Below are 14605 nucleotides of genomic sequence, written 5' to 3'. Positions count from 1 at the left end.
AGTATTCTACAGATTGACATGCTGAGACACAGACACCCTCAAGCCAACACTTTCAATAAATATAGACAGGGACAAACAGGTATTTGAGCATCCGGTCAGGGGCTCCGGTAAAGCTGGGTGTTCAGGGATTTTTCAGAGCTGGCACTTGGCTGAACCCAAGTTGTCAGAATGGCCAGTGGTTTTTGTACTTCAAGGGTGCATGTTGGGAGTGAGCTTAAGGGATTGAAACCCAAACTACAATTTCAGAAGCACCTACAGGCACTCCAGGGCTGGCCCAGGTGCTCAAAAGTTAGCTGTATCAGAGGCACTGCCAGGCCAGGAGGCATAAATTAAGGTGCTCATAATAGCAAGCACTTGCTGGATACTCTTCAGTTTTTGCATCATTAAAGTAGCCAACACAAGGAGGAAGGCCCATCCCAATCCTCCTGACCACATACATATGCACACAAGAGGCAGAATCAGGGAGAGAGAAAGAGAAAGGCAGATGCATGTGCAAAATGTGCTGAGGGTTTATCGAATGTGTATGACTTAAGAGTCTAAGTCAGAAATAGAGAGCGGCTAGGAAAGGTGGGGAGGCGGCAGTAGAAAGGATTGGGGAGAGGCTGTTGGGAAGGGCAGCAATGGGGAAAGGTTATAATATAACTCCTGGACATATTAGGTCTGTTATCATGAGGCTAATCAAGGAGTGAAGGTGCCAGGCAAGGGAGGCTGAGGCTTGGAACAGGAGTAAGCTCTGTTGACCGTAGGTGGTGATGGGATTCCCAGCTGTGATGTGTAGAGTGATTCCTACTAGAGTCTTCTCTGACAGAGCGTGGATGTAAGTAGCAAGAAACTCAGTTTTCAGTCAGCCAATCATTGGTAACCATTTCTCTAACCTAACCAATGTAATCCATTTATCATCTCAGGGTTAGGCTACTGCAATGTGCTGTGCCTCAAGCTAAACTTTGAAAGGCACCCAGAAACTTCAGCCAGCATGCAATGCATCCAACCCACCTACTTTGTAGGGCAGGCAATCTATAGCACATTATACCTTTGCTCCATACTCTATTCCAATTGTGTGGGTGTCAAGGCTTCATAGCTGCCCATATGCTGCACCCCATGACCACTGAAAACCTCATGCCTGCAACAGGAGGAAAACCCAGATCCTGCTGCGCCAAAAGCAAAGGCCTCTGTCAGCTGAGATAAAGGAGGGTCTCCATTACCTTTTGCCAACGTAGGGCCTATGACACAACTGAGGAGGTTCGACTACATCCAGGAGAGAACAGCGGCATGCATATGAACTAGCCAGCTCATTGAAATGTCTTTCTAGCAAAATGTGGTCCTCTTTCTAAAAAGCAATTCATCTCAGGAACATTGAGAAAGAAAACGTTTGTTCATACAAGTCAGTCGGTCATTATATGCCGTTTAGATTTACATGTAATACGCTACACACTTCATGGTGTCATGTGCATCTGAGAAATGAGGTGTTAACTAAAAATGGTATTACTTTATGACCTTTCATTAGATTTAGATGGAGAGCAGGAGCATGTTCTTGTGGCTAAAGAAGAAAAAATGAGAGTCACAATATCTGTATTCTGTTCCTGCCTCCGTCACAGACTCACTATATGACCTTGAGCAAGTCACTTAGTCTCTCTGTATCTGTTTCCCTAACTGTAAAATGGGGATGATAATACTCACTTTATTTTACAGGGGTATTTAAAGGGTATTTTGAGGATTAACTGTTGTCTGTGAAACCCTTTGAGATCCTGGGATGGATGACATTGTGCCAGTGTAAAGTGACATCTTAAAATGAATTTAAGATTTGCAGTTACATAGACTGTATACCAAACAGAGTAGCATCTATTGCCCACAGTACTTTACAGTGCTGAATGGAAATAGGCAACTTTAAAGTTATTTGCAAAAATTAACAGCATAATCTGTGTCTCTGGGGTCAGCTGTTCCTACACTCCTGACCCTGTATGTCCTAGCGCAGCTATGATGCAGAGACCCTAATAAATATGCAATCCTGCTTAAGTCTAAACTGAGCTTCCACTACCTATTCCACTGCCACTAGGAACATTCTCTTTATTCCTGAAGTTGCAGCTGTCCCAGAAAAGAAGAAAAACGGAGCCTGTTTTTCCTGCACAGCTTGAGTCAGACACACAAGGTTGCTGCAGGAAAAGCATTCAACTAAGAAAGGGAGTCGGGTTTTTACATGGGTTGTGTTCATGTACTCTGGTCAATTGCCTGTCTCTTCCAGCAGATGATGCTATAGTGTGATTGTTTTGAGCAGCCTTAAAGAAAGAATGAGATATATGGGGAAATCGAATTAAATAACTCACTAGATCGTTTTCCTCCTACTGCAGGAAGAGAGAGAGATGTAATAAATACACTGAAAAAAATTGAGGCCCAATCCTGCTTCTGTTGAAGTCAACAGCAGTTTTGGCACTGACTTTAAAACGAGCAGGGTCAGTCCCTTTGATTATTTCAAGAAACACACATTGTTTCCAACAAGCTGGTGTGCTTACCTTAATGTACTTGAGTGTTTTCACAACAGTTAGTTCAGAAATGCATCCTCAGCTTCGGAATAGCTTGCCACGCTATTCTCCTGAATGTACTGTCATCCAACAAACTCTGCCTAAATCAGAATGACTTGCTGACATTTTGTTAAGTCTGACCCTCAGTGCTACAACTCCGTAGCTTTGCCGACATTTAATAACTGACAGGTCACTAGCACACTATTGGTGTGACTAGATCTCAGAGCACAAATCACTTAGAACGATATATTCCACACCAATTGCATTTACTGTCTAGATACTTTTTAAATGGACATGACACCTAACAGTAGCAACAAAAGAAAACATTTTGTTGGGAGATGTTCCCAGCATTTGGGGGAATATTCACATTTAGCTAAAGGTTTGGGTCAATAATTGAAATGCGTTCTGAGCTGTGAAGTCTGCACCCTGAATTGAACTTCCCCAGAGGCTGGGAGAGTGGGGTAGAGTTTGGAGTCTGTTTAATTGTATCTGTGTGTTTTTGTAGGCTTAAAACACAGCCATTAAAAAGATTCCCTCTGAAACGAAGTTTTCAGTTCAAGGTCTCAGGCTGGGCGAACGTGTTTATTATCATTATAAATACTAAATAATCTCGGTATATTTTTAGTGAGAAAAATACATGAGTGTTCAAGTTTTTTTTTTTTAAATTTCTCTAGCTAAAAAAGGGTTTGGGATCTTTTAAAAACAAGCTAGTAGACCGTTTATCCACAACATTTACTAGGCTTTGGGATCTATATTATATAAACATACAAATGCACACTTTTTGATTTTAAACATCGAAGTCCTTAGTAATTGAAAACTGTTGCATATGTGGGTACATATACATCCTAGGGCTATGTCTACACTACAGAGGTACAGCTACAGTGCTGCAGCTGTGTTGCTGTAGCACCATAGTGTAGATGTGCTACAGCGATGGAAGGGTTTTTTCCATCATGGTGGTTAATCCACCCCTCCCAGAGGCAGTAGCTAGGTTGGCAGACGAATTCTACACCAGGCCTTAGGTTGGCTTAACTCAGGGTGTGTGAATCATACCCCTGAGGGATGTAGTGAGGTCAACCTAAGTTTTAGGTTTAGACCAGGCCTAAGCCACACTAAGAATGGTCCCTGCCCCAAAGAGCAAGGCAGGACAAAAAGGTGGAATGGGAAAAGAGGCACAGTGAAGTTAAGCAAGTTGCCCAAGATCACACAGCAGATCTGTGACAGAGCCAGAACTAGAAGCCAGATCTCCAAATTCCCAGTCCCGTGCCATGTCCACTGGACCACACTGCCTCTGTGTGAATACACAGGTCTGTTTTAACATATATTGGTGCTGTATGATATAGAAGTTCCATTTATAAGTGTCTCTACAGAGACATTACACACCATGTCATCAATCCAACAATAAGGTTTCCATGCTCCTGGCTGACACTTTCCACTATGTCAGAGATATGTGCAGTCTGGGACACTTGGAGGATGCACGGAGGAGCACCACACCTCTTTGCTCTTCCAGGCACTTCAGAAACACTCTCAGTGCATCATGTGGTGCATTAAAACCAAATTGCCTGGAAGTAACTTTTGGAAGCCCTTTTACTCTTTCACAACTACAGAGTTGTTTTTTTTAAAAAGAGATACTGCAAATGCTACATTAAACCAACGCTGCTGTTCTTTTGACAACAACAAACAAAGCCAAAGAAATTCAGAGTCAAGATGACCACCCTGTCCTCTCTGCCTAAGCACTGCAAAGGTTGTCAAGTAAGTAGACAATGTTTTGCACCACATGCTCTACAAGGGTACTGACCTACTCAGTTAAGGGTGGAGTAACAGCCCAAACTCTGAACCTCACTCAATTTAAATCAGAAGCAGAACGTCATTCGAATGTTGTTTTTAGGAATTCATGTTCACGATGGTCCAAATTCCGCTCTGACTTACACCATATGCAGCTCCACTGAAGTCAAGGGATGTACAGAGGCTGCAAGTCAGGACAGAAACTGGCTCTTCAAATACCATCCCTGTAGGCAGAGCTGTTCACTATTTTTTGAAGGGTGTTCAAAAAAGGTGGGCCCCCCTACACAACTTTGAAGGACACTCTTCCCAACCTTGTCCACTTCTCTTTCACCCATCCAAAATGAGGCCCATTAGATGAGGAAGCCAAAAATAACGTACAGAACACATTTATTCCAATACATACGGCCACTCATCCCTTTAAATCCAACCTCTTTCTTCCTTTTCTTTCCCCCAAATCCATCCATTCTCTTCAATCTCCATCCCACTAAATCCTCCTATCCAAACCCTTGGTGGCTCTTCTCAGCAGACTGAGCAGAGTTGCTCAGCTCCTTTCAGGTGGGCTCTTCTTCACAGTACAACTTAAAGAGCAGCTACCTCTTCCCTCTTGAAGTTTGTCCTGGGGTGGCTCATGTTCTGATGCAGAATCCTCCCTACAGGTGGTGGCCTATGAGTCCCCTTTGTGCTGCCTGACTGCCCAAGCAGAGCAGAAGTGGAATTTACACTCTGGCTGATAGGACTGATTAGAACTTAGCAACTAGTTTTTGCTTCACTGGAAGCTAGAGGACTCTGAATAAACAAGACCCATGTATGATGAACTGATATTCCATGGTGGCATGTCAGTCAATATTCTCTCCCTGAAGTACAAAAGAGACAGTTTTTTTGTATGGTGAACGTTTCTTTTGGTCTGTTTATTTTCACAGAGTTCAATATAGCATATCACAGAAAAGTAGATCAAATATCCCAGTCAGGTTCTGAACTATGTGGTTTGGGTCCATTTCTAAAAAAAAACCATGAATGGCGAGAACTTCTTAAAAAGCCACGGAAAGCTGAAAAAAACCTGTTTCAAAGAGCTTTGCTCTGACAAAAATGCACATCAGATTTGAGGGAGGGAATCCTCCTACCCAACATGCACACCTGGGCTAGCCTGTGACTAGCTATTACTGGGTACAGAGTGGAGCGGAGGAAATAACTGATTTTTCAGTTCACTGGCAGTTCTGGGGGAAGGAAGAATTTGGTTCAACCTGAAGTGAAAAATCGCAAAACATTTCAGCAAATTGAAAAAAAAAAACAAAAAAAACACCACATTTTTTTTTCAGGTCAAGCAAAACCAGGCAATAGGGTATTCTGGGGTGCGTCTTGCTCAATCGCACCTGTCCACTTTGTATAAAATACTGGAATAGTCAGTGGGCCAGTGAGTGAGTGAGAGTTACTATAGCCTAGTGGCTAGGGCATGGAGATGGGAGACCCAAGTTCAAGTCCCTGCTCCAGTGGCTATTTTTTGTATACCCAGTGGAATAGCTTCAACAGGAGAGACTGAGAAATTGAACCAAGGTTCCCTACGTTGCAGGTGACTGTCCTAACCACTGGGTTAAAGAGTATAAAGGAGATGACTCTTCCTCCAGTTTGTTTTGTGAATGGTGCTTAATTCTCCTTGTGAATCAAGCCTGAAAAATGATGATGATGGTTTTTTTTTTGGCCAAAACTACCTGGTGAATGTGTGTCAAATTCCCTTGTAGTTCTGGGTCGACTGAAACTGCATTTTTTGGCAAATAAACCATTCATCCAAAAAATTTCGCCCAAGTCTAGTACACAGTGGAAGAGTAGGTGTTGTTCACTGTTCACCGACCACCAGGGTTTGCAGCATGAGTAAAATGAGTAGGAATTGGCTTTTGACCCTGAGTTTGAAGGAGGAAAATTAGTAATATCATTGCTGTACAGAACATGAAAATGTAACATGATCTTCAAAACTCACTGGATACATTTTGCTTAAATAGTATTGAAAGGAAGTGAAAGGAATTCAAACAAACAAACAAACAAACACAGCACCTCAAACCAAGCAAACTCGGGAAGCCAAAGACAGGGGATAAGAGTTGGAACAAATGGCGCATCAGATTAACTGGGCATTGGGAGGAAAAAAAGAGAGAAGGAACCAGGAGATGAAGCAAAGGGACATTTGCCCCTGCTGGTCAGATACAGAAAGCAGAGCTAGATGAAAAATGGGAAATTATTTGGTGAAAATTTGTTTTTAAAAAGGTCTTGATTTGATTGAAAAAAAAATTATGTTTTTTGACCAGCTGTAACTGAAAAGACTTTGAAGCAACATGGTTTCACCAAGTCCAGGACTTCATGAAATGGAGTCTAAAACAGTGTTAATCAGAAAGTGTATTGGTTCTACACACATGGACCTTCTCAGGTACCATCATATCCCACATGTCTTTGACCATTAATATGGGAAGGACCACTTGTTTCCACTTAGGAAGTTGGGAGGCTCTCTGCAGCCAGTATCAAATGAGAGTTTGGTTCATTCTTAATAGATAACCACTTCATGCACATCATATCAGTGTCATTTCAATATTCAAGGAGTGTTCTTTTGTTATATTTGTACAGTGCCTACCACAATGGGACTCAGATCTCAGATTAGGCCGTAGGTGCTACATCAATAATAAATAAAATACCTTCTGGATGGCGGAGAGTCTTAAACTAAGATAAGAAAATAATAAAATAAATTTAAAAATACACACTTAATGTTTTTCATTCATAAATCTCAAAGTGCATGTTAAAGGACATAAATCCCTGTGAATTAAATCTCTTTAAATTAACCCAGACTATGTGTGTGTTTGAAGGACTGCGTTTACATTTGAAACAAGAGCATCATTTCACTTCTCGTCTCCCATTGTGCTGATTTACAGCTGAGTATTTCTGCAGCTAACTCTTATTTGTAGAAGTCAGCATTTGTTGTGGTTTTGCAATGCAAAAATTCTTTTAATTCCCTAACACTAGAACAATATTCCATTGACTTGCTCTGGTTTGTAGGACTAGTTGCACAGATGTCCTCTTTTCCCAAGCCAGATGCACAGAAGGCTGCTTCCAGCTTAGCCCAAACTGGAACATGTTGGCAGAATAACATAACTGAGACCAGACATATTGCATTTTACACTAGAGGTCACACAAAAAGCACAGGCTGCATATAGCATGAGCTGTTTTACATAAACGGACATTTGGTTCAGCTTTAGTACATGGATTACCGAAATAATGTTTGGGGAGAACACCAGTTAGAAAGATATAGCAACTGTTCAACAAATTATTCCAGAGTTTGTATGCTCTCATGAGAATGAGTGTGAACTGCTACACTTTAAAAAGGTGGTAAAAAGAAAAGTCCCAGGAAAACATATTTGGTGCACAATATTTCATAAAGGTGCGAATAATTTTGTAGGTGTAACTAAAAAGATTTTCTGACACCTTTCTTTCACAGATCAATGATTTTAATTCAGCAATATTCTTACCTAACCAACACCTTTCACCAGCAACAAGCTGAGAGGAATAATAAGAAAAATAAGAAATCAGATCAAGAACAGTGGCAACTTGGTCTGTAGGAACAAAATTGGTTTCCAAAGGATCAAATTCTGCCCTCTGTTACGTCTACACAATCCCATGACCTCCCTCAAGGGGGCTGAGTCAATGTAACTGGTGGCAGAATTTGGCTCTAGTGTTTAACTGAGGAAGAACATGAGAGAAGCTCTTGCGAAATCAGAGGTTAAAGAGTTGGAAGAGATTCCTCAAGAAAACTAAACACCATTTTTAAAATATGAACAGAAGATGGACCAAGGAAGTGGTGCTGGGATCTGGATCCAGATTAGGTTTAGGCTACGGGTTAGACGTCAAGGTCAAATCACGACTAGGCTTCATGTTCAATGAAGCCAAAATCTCAAGAGTGTCTCTTTGACAGACAGCTTTGCGTAAAGCAGCAGAAATCTCGCATGGTATCTACTATGTTGAGATCAACTGTTCTTGTGAGATTTCAGCTGCGTCTGGAACAGGAGTGGAAAATAAGTTCTTTCAAATTTTGGATCTGATCTAGTGACTTACAGCAGGCTTTTCACACAAGTCATTTAACCTCTTTGTGTCTCTGTTTCCTGACCCATGGTACTTATAGGGACCTTATCTGAGCACCTCACAATCTAATGCGTTTATCCTTCCAGCACCCTTGTGATCCTGATTTTACAGATGGGGAACTGAGGCACAGATGGGCTCAGTGACTTGTCCAAGGTCACACTGGAAGTCTGTGATGTAGTAGGGAAATGAAACCAGGTCTCTGAAGTCCTAAGTTAATTTCCTAACTTCCTCTCTAAAATATCAGAATTAACACTAGCTTTACAGGGAAGTTTTGAGGCTTAATCAATCAATGCTCTTTGACTGAAAGATAAGTGTAAACTATTACTGTGAACAATTATATAATAGCAAACTTAATATATACACACTGGAGAGGAAGAATGTAATTAAAGAACTAGATCCCCTTTCAAGCTACCAAATACACAGCATGAGAGTCATTTATTTTCAGAACAAAAGTGTCTTTATGGTATACTTTAAATGATTCAGCATATGATCATAACTGCCTCACTATATGCTACATATATTTCAAAATGGCTACACTTTTCTATTCATACATAAAAATGCAGTAAGTTAAGAGACTGGAAAAATAAAAATGCTTTCAAAAAAGGTCTGTTTTGCCATGCCCTAAATACAATCTTCTTTGGCTTTGCATAACTTTGAAATTATTTTTTTTCCATGGACACAATCAGTCTGTGTAGAATTCTCTTATCTCTTACACTCTAATTACAGTATGACCAAGATTTATGAGTTGATAATTGTGTGAATGTTAGACCACAAAGTATCATTTTTGTTCTCTCCCAACCTTAACTGTGACCTTTGGGATTACAGACGTAGTGAAATGTGTGAGTTTTGTACAGTCAAACAGAGTAATGCAATCCTACAGCACTGATAAAGCAAAGTCTCAAATTTCTGTGACAGAGAGTACATTAAAGCGGCACACAAAAGAGTTGCAAAGAGGTTGGGTGCAGCAGTATGGGTTCATTTTGCAAACTTAAAAATATGCCCCAGTTTCCGTTAGACAACTTCAATGTATCCAAAGCAAAGTATTGAGCCCAAAGCGATGACAAATGAGCATACTTTTGAGTTTATCAGATTAGTTTGACAGACCATTTTCTCAGCACTTTTTTTGAGAAGTCATAATTCAAAACAGAACTTTAGAATTTTGGATTAGGAGTATTTTGAAGCAAAATGTGTATCTACATATTTGCATGTGTGCATATTTTATTGTCTATCATGACTACAATATTATATAGAACAGACACAGATAGCATGGTCCTCTCTGGATAGGGTGCTGGATGGATTCTTTTCCTGACTTTGCTGCTGACCTACTCTGACACTGTGGGCAAGTCACTTCACCTCACCAGTACCTCAGTTTCCCTCCCCACTCTTTCTCTGTCATGTCTATTTGAGTGTAAACTCTCTGCAGCATGGAGTGTCTCTTAATATATATATTTCTGCAGTGATTACCCCGAATGGGGCCCTGATTTCAGTTAGGGCATTTAGGTGCTACTATAAAATATGTAATAAAAATAATGAAGACTAATAATAGGAATAGAGTTAGGACAACACTGATCATTTCTAAATGCCCCTCCCATAATTCACATTAGATAGTTAGGTGGGTGGGTGGATGATGTATATTATAGGTCAGATTTTCAAAAGCACTTCAAACATTCAAATGCAGGTTCCTTTGCTGAGAAGTGTGCCAGCTCATAGGAAAATCAGCATGCCAATGGAGCCCTGCCTGATACCATGGGCACATTTTGAAATAAAAGCAATAGCCCTGATTCACTGTGTTACTCCAGTTTTACACCAGCGCAACCATATTGACTTAGGCCTGGTCCACACTAACCCCCCACTTTGGACTAAGGTACGCAAATTCAGCTACGTTAATAACGTAGCTGAATTCGAAGTACCTTAGTCCGAACTTACCGCGGGTCTAGACGCGGCAGGCAGGCTCCCCCGTCGATGCCGCGTACTCCTCTCGCTGAGCTGGAGTACCGGCGTCGACGGCGAGCACTTCCAGGATCGATCCCAGAAGATCGATTGCCTGCCGCCAAACCAGGAAGTAAGTGTAGACCTACCCTTAATTTGTACTCTCTTGGAAGGAGATGTTCGCGTCCCCTTTTCTAAGGCTAGGTCTACACTACCCGCCTGAATCGGCGGGTAGAAATCGACCTCTTGGGGATCGATTTATCGCGTCCCGTTGGGACGCGACAATCGATCCCCGAATCGACGCTCTTATTCCACCAGCGGAGGTGGGAGTAAGCGCCGTCGACAGAAAGCCGCAGAAGTCGATTTTGCCGCCGTCCTCACAGCGGGGTAAGTCGGCTGCGATACGTCGAATTCATCTACGCTATTCACGTAGCTGAATTTGCGTATCTTAAATCGACTCCCCCCTGTAGTGTAGATGTACCCTCAGTCAATGGAGCTATACCAGTGGCGATTTAGGCTCAAAGCTCCTAAAGCAGTTGGCTGGATTTCCTCCTCTCATGTAGGCAATTAAAGATGGCAGCAAAATCCTCTATCCCAGGATCTTCCACACTTTTAAAGTGACAGCACAGTCTAACACATTTTGCACATTCACACCAAGAGGATAATACTGCTGAAAGGAAAAAATCTTTTCTGCCCTCAGGTTGACTGTAACTATGATTCCACCTTTGGAAAAAGGGCGGGAGTGTCTCTTTCAAAGAGCACATAGCAGGAAAGTGGAGGTTCACAGAAGGAGTGTGGTGCAGCGGTAGAACAAGAGATTGAAAATCAGAACTCTTGAGTTTTTTTCTGGTTCAGCCATTGACTGAGCTTGGGAAGTCAAGTAACTTTTCTGTGCCCGAGTTTATCCATCAGTAAAACGGATATAATACCCATTTAGCATATGTCATGAGAATGTGCAGAGGCTGTCTGACTGAATACTGATGAAGAATATTGAGATGAAAGGTACTGTACATAAATGACATATTAAGATCTGAGATTTTAATTCAGGCCTATTTTTAATACTATATCAGTATTTACCTACGTATAGCTACTATATATCCGAAGTATTATTTTGAAGGGCTTAATAGCCCAGAAGACTGGTAATGGGATATAGGGTCTTTCATTACTAAGAGGCCAATTCAAATACGGCCAAGGTTGTTAGTGGCAAAGTTTTTCCAATCTGATGGCTGCTCAGTGTCCTATGTGGAATGTGTTTGGTGGCCTCCGTACAGTGCTTACTGTCCACATCCCACAAGACAACAATGGGCATATCTGTCAGTCATGTGGCCATGAAAACCTGCAATTGTAATGGTTTTACAAGCAAGGTGGAGTTCCAGGGGAAGACCAGTGCCTAATCTACTGAACTAACCTTCCTGCATGCACAGTAATTCCTTTCAAAGGAATTCTTCTTTAGAATGAAGTGGGATCTGGTTTTGTTAAAGGTAGCAGCTGCTTAAAAAAGTTAGTCCTCAAAGCTTCTTTTGGGTGTCCAGACAGTTATTAAAATGTGATTTTAAAAATGATTGGGGCCAAATTCTTCCCAAAACAGCATATGAGTAATTCCCATCGAAATCAATCCTCGCAGGGGACAGAATAGAGCCCCATATGTATAATACTTGGCTCATGACAAAAATCCAGATCCTAACCAGGATCTCTAGATGCTACTTTGATATAAACAACCAGCACCAACATCTCCTTGATCAACAAGGGAGGGAATCAGCAAGGAAGAGGGAGAAGAAATAAATGAAAAGTTATTTTTTCCTATTAAAGGACATTTTATTATAACTATTTTTGAAAATGCTTCAAGGGAATCAATGCATTCAGTAAACATAACATGAGAAGGAAATAGCAGTTGTTATATGCATGCATATATGTTGTACAACACTCACAGAATAATGGTTTAGGTTACATGCACCTTGTTGAGCTAATTAGAGTTTAGGAAGCTATTGAGAAGGGAAATTATCTTGACATTTGCAATTTATCTGTGAAGCAGAGCCAGAAACTGAAGTTTCTAAAAATGAGGTTTCTTTGCCCTCATTATGGTATAAAACAGAATAAAATGCAAAACAGGAAATCAGAATACACATGGAAAATAAGTAAACTAAAAATACCATATTTAAAAATTATTTTGTAAACCATTATTCAGAAGCAAGAGCACAATCGTACAACACATGATATGTCATGCCTCTGCATGTGTTTCAAACCACAGTTATAAAGGTCAAATGTCTCTATACTGAGTTCATTATTGCACAACTCAACATAAGACTAAGCCATACAGTATGTATTTTTCATTGCACAGCTTTAAACTGGGTACACCAAAGACCACACCCAATAAACCATGTTAGTTGTGTGGGTGCATATGTAAATTCTGGCCTAGGTTACACTTCATTGGCTCAATGGAGCTAGGATTCTCTGCAAAATACCAATTTTGTTTCCCACAAAGTTCTCAAGTTCAAGTCCCTGTGCTGTTACGCTTAATATATGATTGACTGTAACCCTTTCAAGATGTTCTAAGGTCTCCCATGTCTGATCACCTCTTCGGTAATTTAGTTTCCCCATGGCTGTGGCCTTGGATGCTATTTTGTCCTTGTCTTGAGTCCTGGCTTATTCCTCTATTCTCAGTAACCCTGTTTCCATAGCATTAATTTTTGCATCTAAATTGGCTTTCACATTTAAGGATTTTATCTCATTTTCAAAGGCAGCCAGCACACCTTGCATTCCATCTGTACTACTGATGAGTTTTTCCAAGGGGACGTGGAGATTATTATCATCAATTATTTGCACTGTGGAAGCATTTAGAAGCCCCAGTCACAGACCAGATCTCACTGTGCTTGGTGCTGTACAGAAGATCTCTCAGTGAGGAGTCAGGTTTCTATGAAGGTAAAAATGAAGAAACTGTTTGTGGCCTCTGTGTCTAGGTTTGTAAGGCTGTTTTTCTTTGAGTTCAGTGCTGGATTGACAGCTCTGGATAATGAAAACCTCCATTTGTGCACTCTGGGCCAGATTCTGATATTATTACACAGTATGAGTAAATGTCACTCCTGAAGTGGTCCCAGTACAACCAATGGGACTACTCAAAGAGTAAGATATTATTCAGCATGCTTAAGGGTAGCACAATCTGGCCTATAAGTAGTATAGCATAGGTAGTTATAGTACAAGCTTCCCCGTCAATATGCCTCTGATTTCATCTGAACAAAGTCCTGCTAGAGGAAGGAGGGGATCATTCAAAGCTCCGGTTCTCTGCTGAGATTACCAAGAACAGTGAAAATTACTGCTAACTTTTATGAGGTTTTGAGATGTGGACACCTGTGTAGTGGGAATTGGACGTCACTTTACATAGGCCACCGAACAGCCATGAGGTAACTACTCTCAGTTAGTTCTGGCTATGTCCTGGCAGCCTGAAGATAAAAAGCTCTATATATTCCATTATCAAGCCCCTGAGACGTCCAGTCCCCCAGGAGATTAAATTTTTTTAAAAAGCCAGATTTATCAAGTTTTTGTACTTTGTTAGGCATTTTGAAATTGAATATTGGTTTCAGAAAATGTCTATACAGAATCTGTTCTAACAGGATACGTTTTGCCCTGAGAAAGCTTAGAAAAACAAGGTTTTTAAAAAAGATGGCATCCTGGAGATACTGTATGTCTGCACAGATGGTTGGAAAGCCATGCTTCCAATATGTAGCTCTGGAAAGCTATGGAAACAGTAATACAGTGCTTTATGTTTTATATAGAACTTTTCATCCTGAAGTACCCTAAAGTGATTTATATGCATTCAGCACAACTGAAATGCAGCCACCTCTGGAATGGAGGGTGGCAACTGAACTGACCAATACATAGGACGCTATACAACAGTGAAGGGATGGGAAATTATGGACAAGTATCAATGTAAACCTACACCATGGGTTAATCATAAAAATGTCAGGCTGGAAGGGACCTGCAGAGATCATCAAGTCCAGCCCCCTGCCCTGAGGCAGGACCAAGAAAACGTAGACCAGTGGTTCCCAACTTTTGTTCTGGTGACCCCTTTCACATAGCAAGCCTCTGAGTGCGACCCCTCCTTATATATTAAAAACACTTTTTAATATATTTAACACCATTATAAATGCTGGAGGCAAAGCGGGGTTTGGGGTGGAGGCTGACAGCTCACGACCCCCATGTAAGAACCTCATGACCCCCTGAGGGGTCCCAACCCCCAGTTTGAGAACCCCTGACTTAGATCATCCCCA

The 14605-nt window shown here is 41.1% G+C and overlaps 1 protein-coding gene and 2 long non-coding RNA genes across 12 annotated transcripts in view; 1 reads left to right on the top strand and 2 right to left on the bottom strand.

Annotated features, from left to right (window-relative positions):
• NFIA (nuclear factor I A) overlaps window positions 1-14605 on the bottom strand; it is a 445816-nt gene that overhangs the window by 349277 nt on the left and 81934 nt on the right. The window lies entirely within an intron of this gene.
• LOC101941624 (uncharacterized) overlaps window positions 1-14605 on the top strand; it is a 115906-nt gene that overhangs the window by 43886 nt on the left and 57415 nt on the right. Inside the window, exon 6 of one of the 4 annotated variants that reach the window (XR_010589991.1) lies at window positions 13082-13259. The exons of the other annotated variants lie outside the window; for them this stretch is intronic. This is a non-coding gene — a long non-coding RNA (uncharacterized LOC101941624). The remainder of the gene's footprint in view (window positions 1-13081; window positions 13260-14605) is intronic. 4 annotated transcript variants of the gene reach the window in all.
• The window catches only part of LOC135973220 (uncharacterized), a 44100-nt gene that overhangs the window by 17392 nt on the left and 12103 nt on the right, over window positions 1-14605 (bottom strand). The window lies entirely within an intron of this gene.

This window comes from Chrysemys picta, chromosome 8, assembly GCF_011386835.1.
Source record: "Chrysemys picta bellii isolate R12L10 chromosome 8, ASM1138683v2, whole genome shotgun sequence".
Lineage (NCBI taxonomy): Eukaryota > Metazoa > Chordata > Testudines > Emydidae > Chrysemys > Chrysemys picta.
The sequence above is the reverse complement of the archived record's forward strand: the minus strand, read 5'-3'. Positions and strand labels throughout refer to the sequence as shown.